This window comes from Lissotriton vulgaris, chromosome 1_1 (assembly GCF_964263255.1).
Source record: "Lissotriton vulgaris chromosome 1_1, aLisVul1.2, whole genome shotgun sequence".
Taxonomy (NCBI): Eukaryota; Metazoa; Chordata; class Amphibia; order Caudata; family Salamandridae; genus Lissotriton; species Lissotriton vulgaris.
In genome coordinates this window covers 105,658,311-105,673,485 of record NC_141685.1, presented here as the reverse complement: position 1 = coordinate 105,673,485, position 15,175 = coordinate 105,658,311, and the positions used below count along the sequence as shown (strand labels likewise).

The following is a 15,175-nucleotide window of genomic DNA, read 5'->3' as shown; positions in this document are numbered from 1 at the left end:
AGCCCAATTCAGTACCTGCATTTGCAAACCCGGGTCAGGTACGTACAGGGCATGGCGAAAATACAGGAGTTCGTCAACTTGCGACCGCCATTGAGGCTCATCTTGGAGCCAGGCCTGTGCATCCACCTCCGTTAACGCCACCTTGACGTCCTCAATGAAATCCGTGGATGTTAGCAAGGCAATGGTGCTTTCTGGGAATGATCTTTCATGCAGAATGGATGGTGGGTCTTCTGGGAGGATGGACTGAGTGTCTTGGGTGTCTTGATTCCGCGAGAGGGCATCGGCCTTTCCGTTTTGGGGGCCGGGACGGTACTTTATCACAAAATCATAATCTGAGAAAAACAGAGTCCATCTAAGTTGTCTGGGGGTGAGAGCCTTTGCTGTTTTCAGGAATAAAAAGTTCCGGTGATCTGTGAAGATTTCAATGGTATGCCGGGCTCCCAACAGGTAATGTCGCCACTCCTCACAGCCCCTTTTGATGGCAAGCAACTCCTTGTCAGTGATAGAATAATTGACCTCGCTAGGAGTAAGTTTCTTAGAGTAGTAGGCCACCGGGTGGATTTGCCCCGTTGTAGGGTGGCGTTGCGATCGCACCCCTCCCAATGCAAACTGTGAGGCGTCGGTTTCCAAAATGAACGGAAGCTGGGCATCCGGGTGGCGCAATATGGGAGCTTGAGTGAACCGTTCCTTGAGGATCCGAAAAGATTGTTCAGCTTCCTCCCCCCACTCAAAAGGAACGTTTTTCTTTAACAGACTGGATATGGGTTGAATAATCCTGGAGAAGTCTTTGATGAAGCGTCTATAATAGTTCGCAAAGCCTAGAAAGCTCTGTACGGATTTGACGTCTTGTGGTGTGTTCCAATTGATGAAGGCCTCAACTTTTCCCTTCTCCATCTGAAAGCCGTTTGCGTTTATCACGTATCCCAGAAAGGAGACTTCAGTTGCATGGAAGAGACACTTCTCCAGTTTGGCGTACAGATTGTGCTGTTGTAAACGACTCAACACTTCCGTGACATGTTGTTCGTGTTCCCTGAGAGTCCGTGAGTAGACGAGGATATCGTCAATATACACCATGCATATGGTATCCAGTAGACCCCTGAGCACTTTGTCCATGAAATATTGGAAGGCCGCAGGCGCGTTGCATAGCCCAAAGGGCATGACGTTGTACTCGAACAAGCCAAATTTAGTTCGGAAAGCCGTCTTCCACTCATAGCCCTTCTTGACTCGGACCAGATGATAGGCCCCTCTGAGATCCAACTTGGTGAAATAGCGTGTCACCTTGATCTGGTCCATTAGTACCGGGATCAATGGAAGGGGATATCTATTCTTGACCGTGATGTTATTCAAGGCCCTGTAGTCGATACACGGTCTCAGCTCGGCACAGTCTTTCTTTGGTATGAAAAACAGGGGTGACGAAGCAGGCGAAGTGGAATAGCTTATGAACCCTGACGCCAGATTCTCCTCGATGTAATTCTGCAGATACGCATTTTCATGTTCGGTAAGGGCGTAAACACGACTACATGGAATAGCTGCCCCTGGGAGTAACTCAATGCAGCAATCGTAAACCCTATGCGGGGGTAACCTGGTAGCCTTCTGTTTGTCGAAAAGGGAACGAAAATCCTCGTAAATCTCGGGTAAACTGGTAGTACTGCATATGTGTTTCTCAGTACACGCCATAGCCAGGTGACGAACACCAGGACACGCTTCACCTTCAGGAGTGAAAGAAGAAGGGCGGTGACAATGTTCCATACAGTAGGAAGAGTTAAATGACACTGTGCGTGCGGACCAGCTCACCACAGGGTCATGTAGTGTTAACCATGGCATGCCAAGAATGACGCGAAACTGAGGCGCCGCAATCAAATCGAACTGGATATATTCCGAATGTTCTTCATGCTGCATGCGTAGAGGGACTGTGTGCTTTACGACCGGTCCAGAAGACAAGGCGGAACCATCCACAGCCTTCACATGTTCAGGTTCGTCCTTCTTTTCCCATTCTATGCCTAGAGAGGTGACATAGTCGATGTCCATGTAATTACCCGTTGCTCCAGAGTCTAGTAGAGCATCCATCTGCGTGACTTTGTCCCCTGTTGTCCACAAGGACACTGATAAGTTGATATGGGCCACAGCAGGCATCATAGTGTTTGCAAGAAGCGAGGAGATCATAGTCTGTCGTATGTCCACCCCAGCGATCTCCGCCTGGTTTGGACGTTCTAGTTTTCCGACGTCTCTCTCGTTCCCATAACAGCAAGTTTACGATGCGCTGAATTTTTCTCAGATTGTTGGGCCCTTGCCCTACACTCCCTGATGAAGTGCCCTCCTTTGCCACAGTATAAACATAGTTTCAATTTACGCCGTCGCTCTCGTTCCTCGGAAGACAGAGGACCTCGGATACCCCCTATCTGCATGGGTTCGGTTCCATCCGTACTTTTGGCACTGTCTTCCTGCGGGATTTTCAGTTTGGGATCCCATCCTCTGCCATCACTCCTGCTCCGATCTCCTCTTCTCTCCAACAGGCGATGGTCTAACTGCACCGTTAGGTCAATGAGTTCTTCACACGTCGCCGGAAGTTGGACTACCTGTGATAATACGTCCTTCAACTCGCTTCTTAAGCCTTGATAGAACAAAGAGGTCCGTTTTTCTTGTGGCCAATCGGTTTCGGCTAAGAGCCGGTTAAAAGAAGTAATGTAAGACAACAGGTCCTGTGACCCCTGGCGCAATGTAAGGACAACATGTGAGTCTTTCGATCAAAAAGTTTTCTTAAGGCAGAACAAAAATCGGTGAACTGATGAAGAACGGGATCATTTTTTTTCAATAAAGGGATTGTCCAGCTGGCAGCATTTCCGCCCATGTACGACATCATGAACGCGGTCTTAGCCGCGTCGTCTTGGAACACAGTTGGTTTGCACAAAAAGTGGAGGCGGCACTGGTTCAAGAAAGTCTCGAATTTTTTGGGATCACCGTAGAACCGTTCAGGAGGAGCTAGAGGGATTCCGGTATTCTGAATGACATGTACTGTTGGTGCGTGGTCGGTGGAGGACGAAGGTATGGCATTGGGAGAAAAGAACCCACCCCGGGCTGCCATTGAGGTTGTAGGCTGCGATACAGTTTGTCCGGGAGGGGGAAGTGTAGCTTCTCTAATATAGGACCCTGCCCCTGGAGTTTTTCGTGACATGCCAGCGACTTCCCTACGCATGGTGTTCATGTCCTCTCTTAGTTCCTGATTCTCAACTCGGGACGCATGCACTTCCTGCTGAAGTACACTAGAGCCCTCAAGTAATGAGGCCAAAGCTGCACTCGTGTCCATGGTCCAGGTTAGGCTTCTTTTCCTTGGGCTTGTCAATCTGTCAGGGTTAGCAGCGGACAAGTAAGCCAAGTAAAGAACACACAAGCCACTAACCTGAGGTATCTAGCCAGCGGGGACCACAGCGAGACGATAGTCTTCCCTATACCCAATAGCACTGACCCTCCCCGTGTGACACACACACCGGAGACAGGTAGTCCTCCAGGTAGGGGGAAGGATAGTTGATTGGGGAAGGTTGTTGTGAAGACACCCCTCTAGGTCTGGTCTAAGACTTCGGATGACTTCAAGGCACAACAATTTCTGGAAACACAAGAACACTTGTTTAGCACTACAATGGTTAAGACGCCCTGGTTGTTGCATATATATTGTAACAGAGCATTCACTTACTGCTAACCACCGCTCGTACAGCCTGGAGTCTGGAGAAGGCACTGACTCAAGTTCAAGTGGAAGGAGGGCTGTTAACTCACAGCTCGATCCAAGGAAAATTAGGTCTCAGTATATAGCACTGAGTAGTTAGATTCACTACCGGTGGCAAGTATCGCACAGAGTCTAAATAGTTCAACTATCCACAGGGTTCGGGATACGACGGGAAGGTAGAAGACTGCACTATGATAGCACGGCTGTGCTAAATGTCATGTGTCCGATTTCTACTCACGGGAAAGGAAAAAGTGTCTTGGTGTCCTCAGCGGGAAGGAAAGCGTCCGCGCACACCCAACACTCGGCGTCCTCAGCGGGAAAGAAAGCGTCCGCGCACACCTAGTTCACAACTCAAGGAAAGCTTTGTTCCAACACGATCAGCAACCGGAAGGATTGACAAGCACCCGGAAGTGGGATCGGAGTGTATTTATACACTCCCTGAAGGCGTGTTTCTCTTCACCAAGACCCCGGGCTTTCTGGGAGTTGTAGTGCCTCTTTGATATTGCCCTGTTCTCCCTTGATATCGCCTGGAAATCGCTACAACACAAGATGATGGACGGAATGTTGCACAATGGCAAAACATTCACCCCCAGTCACAGATCTGGGTTTAATCCATCGTTATTTTGCTTACCAAGCCACCCCAGTTCAGAAATGGCATATGCAATTCAGTCTTGACCCTGTGCCTCATGGGAACAGTCCAGACCGAACTGCCAAGCCATGTCTTCCCTGGACCGGAATCAAGCATCCTAGGACCGGTTTCTGGCTATCAGCCTTCATCAACTTGGCTGAAGAGGATTATGAATCTGAAACCGGTCCCAGGATGCTTGTTTCCGGTCCAGGGAAGACATGGCTTGGCAGTTCGGGCTGGACTGTTCCCATGAGGCACAGGGTCAGGCTGATTTGCATATGGCCATGTCTGAACTGGGGTGGTGGAGTGAGCTAAAGAATGGTGATGGATGAAACCCAGATCAGTTGACTGGGGGTGAGTGTTTGATTTGCTCAATCGCTCCGTCCATCATCCCCTTTGGTATCGCTTTGTTCGCCCTAAGTTGGCAGGGTATGCCCAGACGTCGGTCCCTTGCTCACTTTGCCACTTGATTCAAGATAGCCTCGTTGATGAGGGTTATGAACCCGAAACCGGTCCCAGGATGCTTGTTTCCGGTCCAGGGAAGACATGGGTTGGCAGTTCGGGCTGGACTGTTCCCAAGAGGCACAGGGTCAGGCTGATGTGCATATGGCCATGTCTGAACTGGGGTGGTGAAGTGAGCTAAAGAATGGTGATGGATTAAACCCAGATCAGTTGACTGAGGGTGAGTGTTTGATTTGCTCAATCGCTCCGTCCATCATCCCCTTTGGTATCACGCTGCTGGGAATGATGGCATCCTGCGTTCCTCTTGCAAGGCTTCACATGTGTCCTCTGCAGCACTGTCCAGTGAGTAAGTGCAATCAATCACAGGGTCTATTAATCGATCTAGTGTCGGTAGACAGTCGCACCCATCGCTCTCTGCAGTGGTTGAACCCTCAAAACTTAGCAAAAGGACGGCCTTCCATAGACCTGATTCCGCAGACTATACTCACAACAGACTCATCGTTAACAGGTCGGGGTGCCCATTTCAATATTACACAGTTCACGGCTGTGGTCGGACAAACATAGCAGTGTTCCTAGCACTCAAAGCTTTTCTCACACAACTTAAAATACCCAAACTTTACATCCAGGTTCCCACAACCAGCATCCAAAGGCAATGCCCTTTGGATGATTTGGTCAGGTATATCTGCTTACGCTTTTCCGCCTCTCCTGCTAATTCCATTACTTGTTCGTAAACTCAGACAAACGTCCCTCACACTGATCTTAATAGCCCCCACATGGGCTCGCAACCTTGGTACACCACCCTGTTAGAACTCTCAGTGGTTCCACATCAGAAGCTACATCTCACACCTTGACTTCTCACTCAGATCCATGGGGAAGTCGGACATCCAATTCCCAGAGAACTCAACTTAGCGATTTGGCACCTGAAGTCATAGAGTTTGGATATTTACAACTACAACCAGACTGTATAAATATTCTCAAGGAAGCTAGAAAGCCTACTACTAGAGCATGTTATGCAGCAAATGGAAACGTTTTGTCTCCTATTGTAACAACAACAGTATCAATCATCTTGATGCGTTTGTGCAGAACATCATTTGTTAACTGTTGCATATACAGCAATGTGGATTAGCTTACACATTCATTTGTTTACACCTGGGAGTCGTAGCTGCATACTTGCAAAATAGACCTATCTCTCTTCAGAGTACCAGTGATTAAAGTCTTCATGGAAGGATTAAAAAGGGTTATACCGCCAAGTATTCCCCCTGCTCCAGAGTGGAACTTAAACATAGTCCTCACAAGACTAATGGGCCCGCCTTTTGAACCAATGCACAAATGTCCATTACAATTCCTATCATGGAAAGTTGCTTTCCTCATAACGATAACCTCACTAAGAAGAGTTGATTAACTTCAGGCATTAACTATGCAAGAGCCTTTCTTTCAACTTCACAAAGATTGAGTGGTTCTACGTACCAATCCTAAATTTCTCCTTAAAGTAGTTTCTGCTTAGGGGTAATTCATGTATGAATTCAAATTAAAATAATATACCATTAGCATTTTCATTATTAATTGAACCATCCTAATTCTTGTATAGAATTTATGTGCTGCAATGATAATGGAGCAAAAGACACACACTTGATGGACGGAATGCAGAACTTATCAAAACATTCACCCCCAGTCAAGGGATCTGGGTAAATCCATCATTATTTTGCTCACCATGCCACCCCAGTTCAGACATGGCCATATGCAAATCAGTCTTGACCCTGTGCCTCATGGGTACAGTCCAGCCCTAACTGCAATGATAATAGAAGCAGATAAAAGTAATTAGCAAAATAAGCACATTGAACAGAATAAATAGTTCCACCATCTTTCTAAAACAATGTACATATGCAAGCATAGAACAACTGTATGTAGCTTTTTCCTACAGTGCTTTCCCTTGTGTGTGTCTGTGTGTCTGTCTCCCATTCCCTGTAGGGAGAGTATGTAGCTCCCCGCTCTAGAAAAGTCGGTCAAGAAGGAGCACACTGCATTGAATAATTTGTTGGTATGCACTTTTTATTAGTATTACAGGAAATCACAATGATTGATTGTCTCTTTTATATTCTTCTTTCCCACAGGGTCTTCCACTTCAGTCACTTAGGTGAGCCTCGGCCTCCGTCGTCCCTCGGACAGAAGGAAAAGACTCAGGTAAGTGTTTTTGCTTTATGGTTTAGTCAAGGGAGGATGTGAGGGATAAATAATAGCTATGCATATATGTCAAGGGAGGGGGTAGAGGTTGGAGCAACCAAAAGAAAAGAGTAGCCGATGATTTCTGCTCTTGTCTTTCTTTTCCATCTCACTTATTTCCTTTTCCCTGGATCCCTTTCACCCCTCAGCCTCCCCTCCCGTCCCTCTCTGACTCAGCCCCTTTCCAAAAGCCCGGTAGACCCCCACGCACCTGGAAGAGCCACTTCACTCCGGGCCGTGGCGTGGTGACTCGACGTGCTTCAGTGAGGTCTGGTAGTAGTTCATGCCTCCAGGTATTCTGGGGCTATTCCCCTCAGGACTACCACTGCCCCTGCAGTGGCGAGGGCCCTCATAGGCATCTCTACCAGGGTGGGCTTCCCTAAGGAGGTGGTGTCATACAGAGGTACCAACTTCATGTCTGGCTACTTGAAGCACATGTCGAAGGAGTGTGGCGTGAATTACCGGTTCACTACCCTCTACCACCCACAATGTAATGGCTTTGTTTTGTTTTGTTTTTTCAGAACTTTGTTTTAATTTTGTCAACATACAACCTGGCAGTCAGAGTATACAGAGACATAGAATACCAATATGTTCTTCGTAAGTAGGTTAATCAAGAAGCAGTCAATAATTACAGATGCACTAATCTGCTTTCCCATTCTCCAGGTGATCAATAAGTGTCCCATTCCCCTAATTGGGAATGTACCTTACAATTATCATGTGGAGACACCTCCCTGCTCATCCCCAGTGTCGTAGTGTTCTGCCTTATCAGTTTCTGAGTCAGAGTCTGTGTCTGTTGTCACTTGGGAAGCAGGAGCTAGGAGTATGAGCACGGCAAGTCTTTAGTGTATCCTCAAATTTGTCATCCTTTCTGCTAAGGCGCATATGTTTCTCCTCAGCTAGGGCCCAGTTGAGCGCATCTCTAAGCCAGAGCGCAATCGTTGCGGCATGCTGGGGTAGCCATGTGATTGCAATTCTACGTCATGCCAGTACCATAGGAGACTGACCAAATTTATAGGTTATCTTGCGCCCTTCTGGCATCTAAAGAGGCCTAATCAACAGTATTTGGTTGTCAGCTCAATACTTAGTTGTGTGGCATGCTCCATTTCTTCGACAGCTAGTTGCCAGAAGGAGTGTATTGCATCGCAGGTCCATGGTTAATGTAAGAAATCAGCCCCCACAGTGTTGCAGCGCAGGCGTATATCTGGGCAAGACATGACCATTCGATCAATCAATCAATCAATCACTGCATTTGTAAAGCGCGCTACATACCCGAGAGGGTCTCAAGGCGCTGGGGAGGGGGGTGCTACTGGTCGAAGAGCCAGGTCTTGAGGAGTCTTCTGAAGGCCAGCAGGTCCTGGTTCTGTCGTAGGATGGTGGGAGAGTGTTCCAGGTCTTGGCGGCGAGGTAGGAGAAGGATCTGCCGCCTGCAGTGGTTTTTCGGATGCGGGGGACTGTGGCGAGGGTGAGGTTGGCTGAGCGGAGGCTTCGGGTGGGGGTGTGGAAGCGGAGTCGGTTGTTGAGGTAGGTGGGTCCGGTGTTGTGCACTGCTTTGTGTGCGTGGATCAGGAGCTTGAAGGTGATCCTTTTGTTGACGGGGAGCCAGTGCAGGCCTCTCAGGTGGAGTGTGATGTGGCTGCGGTGGGGGACGTCGAGGATGAGTCGGGCCGAGGCGTTCTGCATGCGTTGGAGTCGTCTCAGGAGCTTGTTTGTAGTTCCTGAGTAGAGGGCGTTCCCGTAGTCGAGTCGAGTCTGTTGGTGATGAGGGCCTGGGTAACGGTTTTTCTCGTGTCGAGGGGAATCCATTTGAAGATCCTGCGGAGCATACGGAGGGTGTTGAAGCAGGCTCCACATGGTCACAGGCCCAAATCTTTGCAGGAGAAACTGACATGGTATGTCCCTCCACGAGCACTGCGCTGCTCATCGGCTAATCTGGTGAGGGTGCCCAGAGTTAGGAAAGTCAAATCAGGAGGTAGGGCCTTCAGTGCGGCTGCGTCCCGCCTTTGGAATACTCTTCCATTTGATACAAGACAATTAGACAACATCCTGCACTTTAGAAAAAGGTTAAAAACCTGGCTCTACCCTCGAGTATGCTCCTTGGCATCCTGCTATCTCCTTCCTGGCAGGGGACACTGTCTCTCGGCCCTAAGCTAGTCGCCTGTATCACAGCGCCAGGTTACCCGTAGGGTGTCAGTTGCGCTTTACAAATAATGATAAATTAAATAAATAAATAAATGTTCACCCTGTTCACTCTACGCCAGAGAAGCTTCTGCCTTTTTTCTTACAATTAGCAAAATCAGGCCTCTCCCACTCTACCCTGAAGGTTTTTCTGGCTGCAATTTCCAGATTCCGTCAGGTTGGCTCCAATTCTCTTTATTCTTCAAGAATTATTCAACAATTTTTCAAAGGCTTATTTCAGATGTTCCCTCCAATTCGACGCCCGCCTCCTCCTTGGCGTCTGAACATTGTGTTGGCACAACTCATGAAGTCCCCATTTGAGCCCATTCGTAGGGTTGATCTTAAATTCATCACTGCTTTTAGCTCTTACTTCGAGTCAGCGAGATACAAGCTTTTACTATCAAACCACCTTTTCTTCAATTCACCAAAGACGCTGTGGCGCTCCGCACTAATCCAGCCTTAATTCCTAAAGTTCCATCTGATTTCACCTGAATGAGCCTGTCATCTTCAATACTTTTTTTCCTTAATCCACAGTTGCCAGCAGAAAAGACTTTACATTCTGAGATGTTTGACATTTTATTTGCAAAGAACAATCAGTATCCGTAAAACTGATCAGCTCTTCATAACCTACGGCAGGATGCGTAAAGAACTTCTAGTTGCTAAACAGACTATTGCACGTTGGATATCTAGGGCAATTTCCTTTTGCCATCAGCAAGCAGGCAAGACACTTCATGCAACGATTAAAGCGCACTCTACTAGAGCAGTCTCCTCTTCTACTTCTCTCTTTGCTGGTGTGCCTCTTCATCAGATTTGAAGAGCTGCGACCAAGCACTACTGTCTGGAAGCTGCCAACAATGCTGACACAGGTGTGGGGCAAGCGGTGCTCCGTAATCTTTTTAAGTAAGGTGAGCCTCTGTTTCTTACCTCCTCCTGCACACATTGTATATATGTATATATTTCTGCTTTTGCAGATGTGCCCATGTTTGCTGCTATACTGTAATATATGTATATGTATTCTCTCGTACTCTGTTTACAATGTACTTATGGCTTACTATTTACAGTTCTCGAATTACTGCTATCTACTCTGATTCAAGCTTGTGAATCTATGAAAGATACCCCAATACTGGAGAAGAACATAAGTTACTTACCTGAAAACTGTGCTTCTCCAGTATTGATATCTTTCATAGATTCACGTGTGACCCACCCACCTCCCCTCAGAGGCTCCGCTCTTCTCCTTGGCTCTTATGCCACACTTATGCTAAAAAATCAGAGAGCCTGAGCCTCTGAGGAGAAGGTTCCAGAGGGTGCTGTCGCCTGATTGGCTGGAGTTTGGAACATATCTAATGACCTGGACATGACTGTCGCCCTCACTCTATCTATCTATCTATCTATCCCCCTCTATCTATCTATCGCCCTCACTCTATCTATCTATCGCCCTCATTCTATCTATCTATCGCCCTCACTCTATCTATCTATCGCCCTCTATCTATCTATCGCCCTCACTCTATCTATCGCCCTCACTTTATCTATCGCCCTCACTCTATCTATCTATCGCCCTCATTCTATCTATCGCCCTCACTCTATCTATCTATCGCCCTCACTCTATCTATCGCCCTCATTCTATCTAACGCCCTCACTCTATCTATCTATCGCCCTCACTCTATCTATCTATCGCCCTCACTCTAGCGCCCTCACTCTATCTATCTATCACCCTCACTCTATCTTTCGCCCTCACTCTTATCTATCTATCGCCCTCACTCTATCTATCACCCTCATTCTATCTAACGCCCTCACTCTATCTATCGCCCTCACTCTATCTATCACCCTCACTCTAACGCCCTCACTCTATCTATCTATCGCCCTCACTCTATCTATCTATCGCCCTCACTCTATCGCCCTCACTCTATCTATCTATCGCCCTCACTATATCTATCTATCTATCTATCTATCTATCTATCTATCTATCTATCGCCCACACTCTATCTATCGCCCTCACTCCATCTATCGCCCTCACTCTATCTTTCGCCCTCACTCTATCTATCTATCGCCCTCACTCTATCTTTCGCCCTCACTCAATCTATCTATCGCCCTCACTCTATCTTTCGCCCTCACTCCATCTATCTATCGCCCTCAATCTATCTATCGCCCTCACTCTATCTATCGCCCTCACTCTATCTATCTATCGCCCTCACTATATCTATCTATCTATCTATCTATCTATCTATCTATCTATCTATCTATCTATCTATCTATCTATCGCCCACACTCTATCTATCGCCCTCACTCCATCTATCGCCCTCACTCTATCTTTCGCCCTCAATCTATCTATCTATCGCCCTCACTCTATCTATCTATCGCCCTCACTCTACCTATCTATCGCCCTCACTCTATCTATCTATCTATCTATCTATCTATCTATCTATCTATCTATCTATCTATCTATCTATTGCTCACACTCTATCTATCGCCCTCACTCCATCTATCGCCCTCACTCTATCTATCACCCTCACTCTATCTATCTATCGCCCTCACTCTATCTATCTATCGCCCTCACTCTATCTATCTATCTATCGCCCACACTCTATCTATTGCCCTCTATCTATCTATCGCCGTCACTCTATCTATCTATTGCCCTCACTCTATCGCCCTCACTCTATCTATCACCCTCACTCTATCTGTCTATCTATCTATCGACCTCACTCTATCTATCTATCGCCCTCAGTCTATCGCACTCACTCTATCTATCGCCATCACTCTATCTGTCTATCTATCTATCGCCCTGACTCTATCTATCTATCTATCTATCTATCTATCTATCTATCTATCTATCTATCTATCTATCTATCTATCGCCCTCCCTCTATCTATCTATCGCCCTCCCTCTATCTATCACCCTCACACTATCTATCTATCTATCTATCTATCTATCTATCTATCTATCTATCTATCGCCCTCACTCTATCTATCTATCGCCCTCACTCTATCTATCTATCGCCCTCACTCTATCTATCTATCGCCCTGACTCTATCTATCGCCCTGACTCTATCTATCGCCCTCACTCTATCTATCTATCGCCCTCACTCTATCTATCTATCGCCCTCACTCCATCTATCTATCGCCCTCACTCTATCTATCTATCGCCCTCACTCTATCTATCGCCCTCACTCTATCTATTGCCCTCACTCTATCTATCTCTTGCCCTCACTCTATCTATCTATCGCCCTCTATCTATCTATCGCCCTCACTCTATCTATCTATCGCCCTCACTCTATCTATCGCCCTCACTCTATCTATCGCCCTCACTCTATCTATCTATCTGTCGCCCTCACTCTATCTATCGCCCTCACTCTATCTATCTATCGCCCTCACTCTATCTATCTATCGCCCTCACTCCATCTATCTATCGCCCTCACTCTATCTATCTATCGCCCTCACTCTATCTATCGCCCTCACTCTATCTATTGCCCTCACTCTATCTATCTATCGCCCTCACTCTATCTATCTATCGCCATCTATCTATCGCCCTCACTCTATCTATCTATCGCCCTCACTCTATCTATCGCCCTCACTCTATCTATCTATCTTTCGCCCTCACTCTCTTTCGCCCTCACTCACTCTATCTTTCGCCCTCCCTCACTCTATCTTTCGTCCTCCATCACTCTCTCTTTTGCCCTCACTCACTCTATCTTTTGCCCTCACTCACTCTATCTTTCGCCCTCACTCTATCTGTCTATCTATCTATCGCCCTCACTCTATCTGTCTATCTATCTATCGCCCTCACTCTATCTATCTGTCTATCTATCTATCGCCCTCACTCTATCTGTCTATCTATCTATCGCCCTCACTCTATCTATCTATCGCCCTCACTCTATCTATCCATCGCCCTCACTCTATCTATCTATCGCCCTCACTCTATCTATCGCCCTCACTCTATCTATCTATCGCCCTCACTCTATCTATCTATCGCCCTCTATCAATCTATCGCCATCACTCTATCTGTCTATCTATCTATTGCCCTCACTCTATCTGTCTACCTATCTATCGCCCTCACTCTATCTATCTATCGCCCTCACTCTATCTGTCTATCTATCTATCTATCGCCCTCACTCTATCTATCTATCGCCCTCACTCTATCTTTCGCCCTCACTCTATCTATCTATCGCCCTCACTCTATCTTTTGCCCTCACTCCATCTATATATCGCCCTCAATCTATCTATCGCCCTCACTCTATCTATCGCCCTCACTCTATCTATCTATCGCCCTCACTATATCTATCTATCTATCTATCTATCTATCTATCTATCTATCTATCTATCTATCTATCTATCGCCCACACTCTATCTATCGCCCTCACTCCATCTATCGCCCTCACTCCATCTATCGCCCTCACTCTATCTATCGCCCTCACTCTATCTATCTATCGCCCTCACTCTATCTATCTATCGCCCTCACTCTATCTATCTAACTATCTATCTATCTATCTATCTATCTATCTATCTATCTATCTATCTATCTATCTATCTATCTATCTATCTATCTATCTATCTATCTATCTATCTATCTTTCGCCCTCACTCTTATCTATCTATCGCCCTCAATCTATCTATCGCCCTCACTCTATCTATCTATCGCCCTCACTCTATCTATATCGCCCTCACTCTATCTATCTATCGCCCTCACTCTATCTATCTATCGCCCTCACTCTATCTTTCGCCCTCACTCTATCTATCGCCCTCACTCTATCTATCTATCTATCTATCTATCTATCTATCTATCTATCTATCTATCTATCTATCTATCTATCGCCCTCACTCCATCTATCGCCCTCACTCTATCTTTCGCCCTCACTCTATCAATCGCCCTCTATCTATCGCCCTCACTCTATCTATCTATCGCCCTCACTCTATCTATCGCCCTCACTCTATCTATCTATCGCCCTCTATCTATCTATCGCCCTCACTCTATCTGTCTATCTATCTATCGCCCTCACTCTATCTATCTATCGCCCTCACTCTATCCATCGCCCTCACTCTATCTATCTATCGCCCTCACTCTATCTATCTATCGCCCTCTATCAATCTATCGCCATCACTCTATCTGTCGATCTATCTATTGCCCTCACTCTATCTGTCTACCTATCTATCGCCCTCACTCTATCTATCTATCGCCCTCACTCTATCTGTCTATCTATCTATCGCCCTCACTCCATCTATCTATCGCCCTCACTCTATCTTTCGCCCTCACTCAATCTATCTATCGCCCTCACTCTATCTTTCGCCCTCACTCCATCTATCTATCGCCCTCAATCTATCTATCGCCCTCACTCTATCTATCGCCCTCACTATATCTATCGATCTATCTATCTATCTATCTATCTATCTATCTATCTATCTATCTATCTATCTATCTATCTATCTATCTATCGCCCTCACTCTATCTTTCGCCCTCACTCTATCTATCTATCGCCCTCACTCTATCTTTCGCCCTCACTCTATCTATCTATCGCCCTCACTCTACCTATCTATCGCCCTCACTCTACCTATCTATCGCCCTCACTCTATCTTTCGCCCTCACTCTATCTATCTATCGCCCTCACTCTATCTATCTATCGCCCTCTATCTATCTATCGCCCTCACTCTATCTATCTATCGCCCTCACTCTATCTTTCGCCCTCACTCTATCTATCTATCGTCCTCACTCTACCTATCTATCGCCCTCACTCTATCTATCTATCTATCTATCTATCTATCTATCTATCTATTGCTCACACTCTATCTATCGCCCTCACTCCATCTATCGCCCTCACTCCATCTATCGCCCTCACTCTATTTATCACCCTCACTCTATCTATCTATCGCCCTCACTCTATCTATCTATCGCCCTCACTCTATCTATCTATCTATCTATCGCCCACACTCTATCTATCGCCCTCTATCTATCTATCGCCGTCACTCTATCTATCTATTGCCCTCA

At 46.6% G+C, this 15,175-nt stretch overlaps 1 protein-coding gene across 2 annotated transcripts in view; it reads left to right on the top strand.

The window, feature by feature from the left end:
* Nucleotides 1-15,175, top strand: part of LOC147737619 (uncharacterized) — a 96,810-nt gene that overhangs the window by 66,057 nt on the left and 15,578 nt on the right. For both annotated transcript variants that reach the window (XM_086937674.1, XM_086937598.1), the window contains exons 4-5: nucleotides 6,920-6,989; nucleotides 9,738-10,108. The gene's annotated coding sequence lies outside the window, so the exon portion shown is untranslated. The remainder of the gene's footprint in view (nucleotides 1-6,919; nucleotides 6,990-9,737; nucleotides 10,109-15,175) is intronic.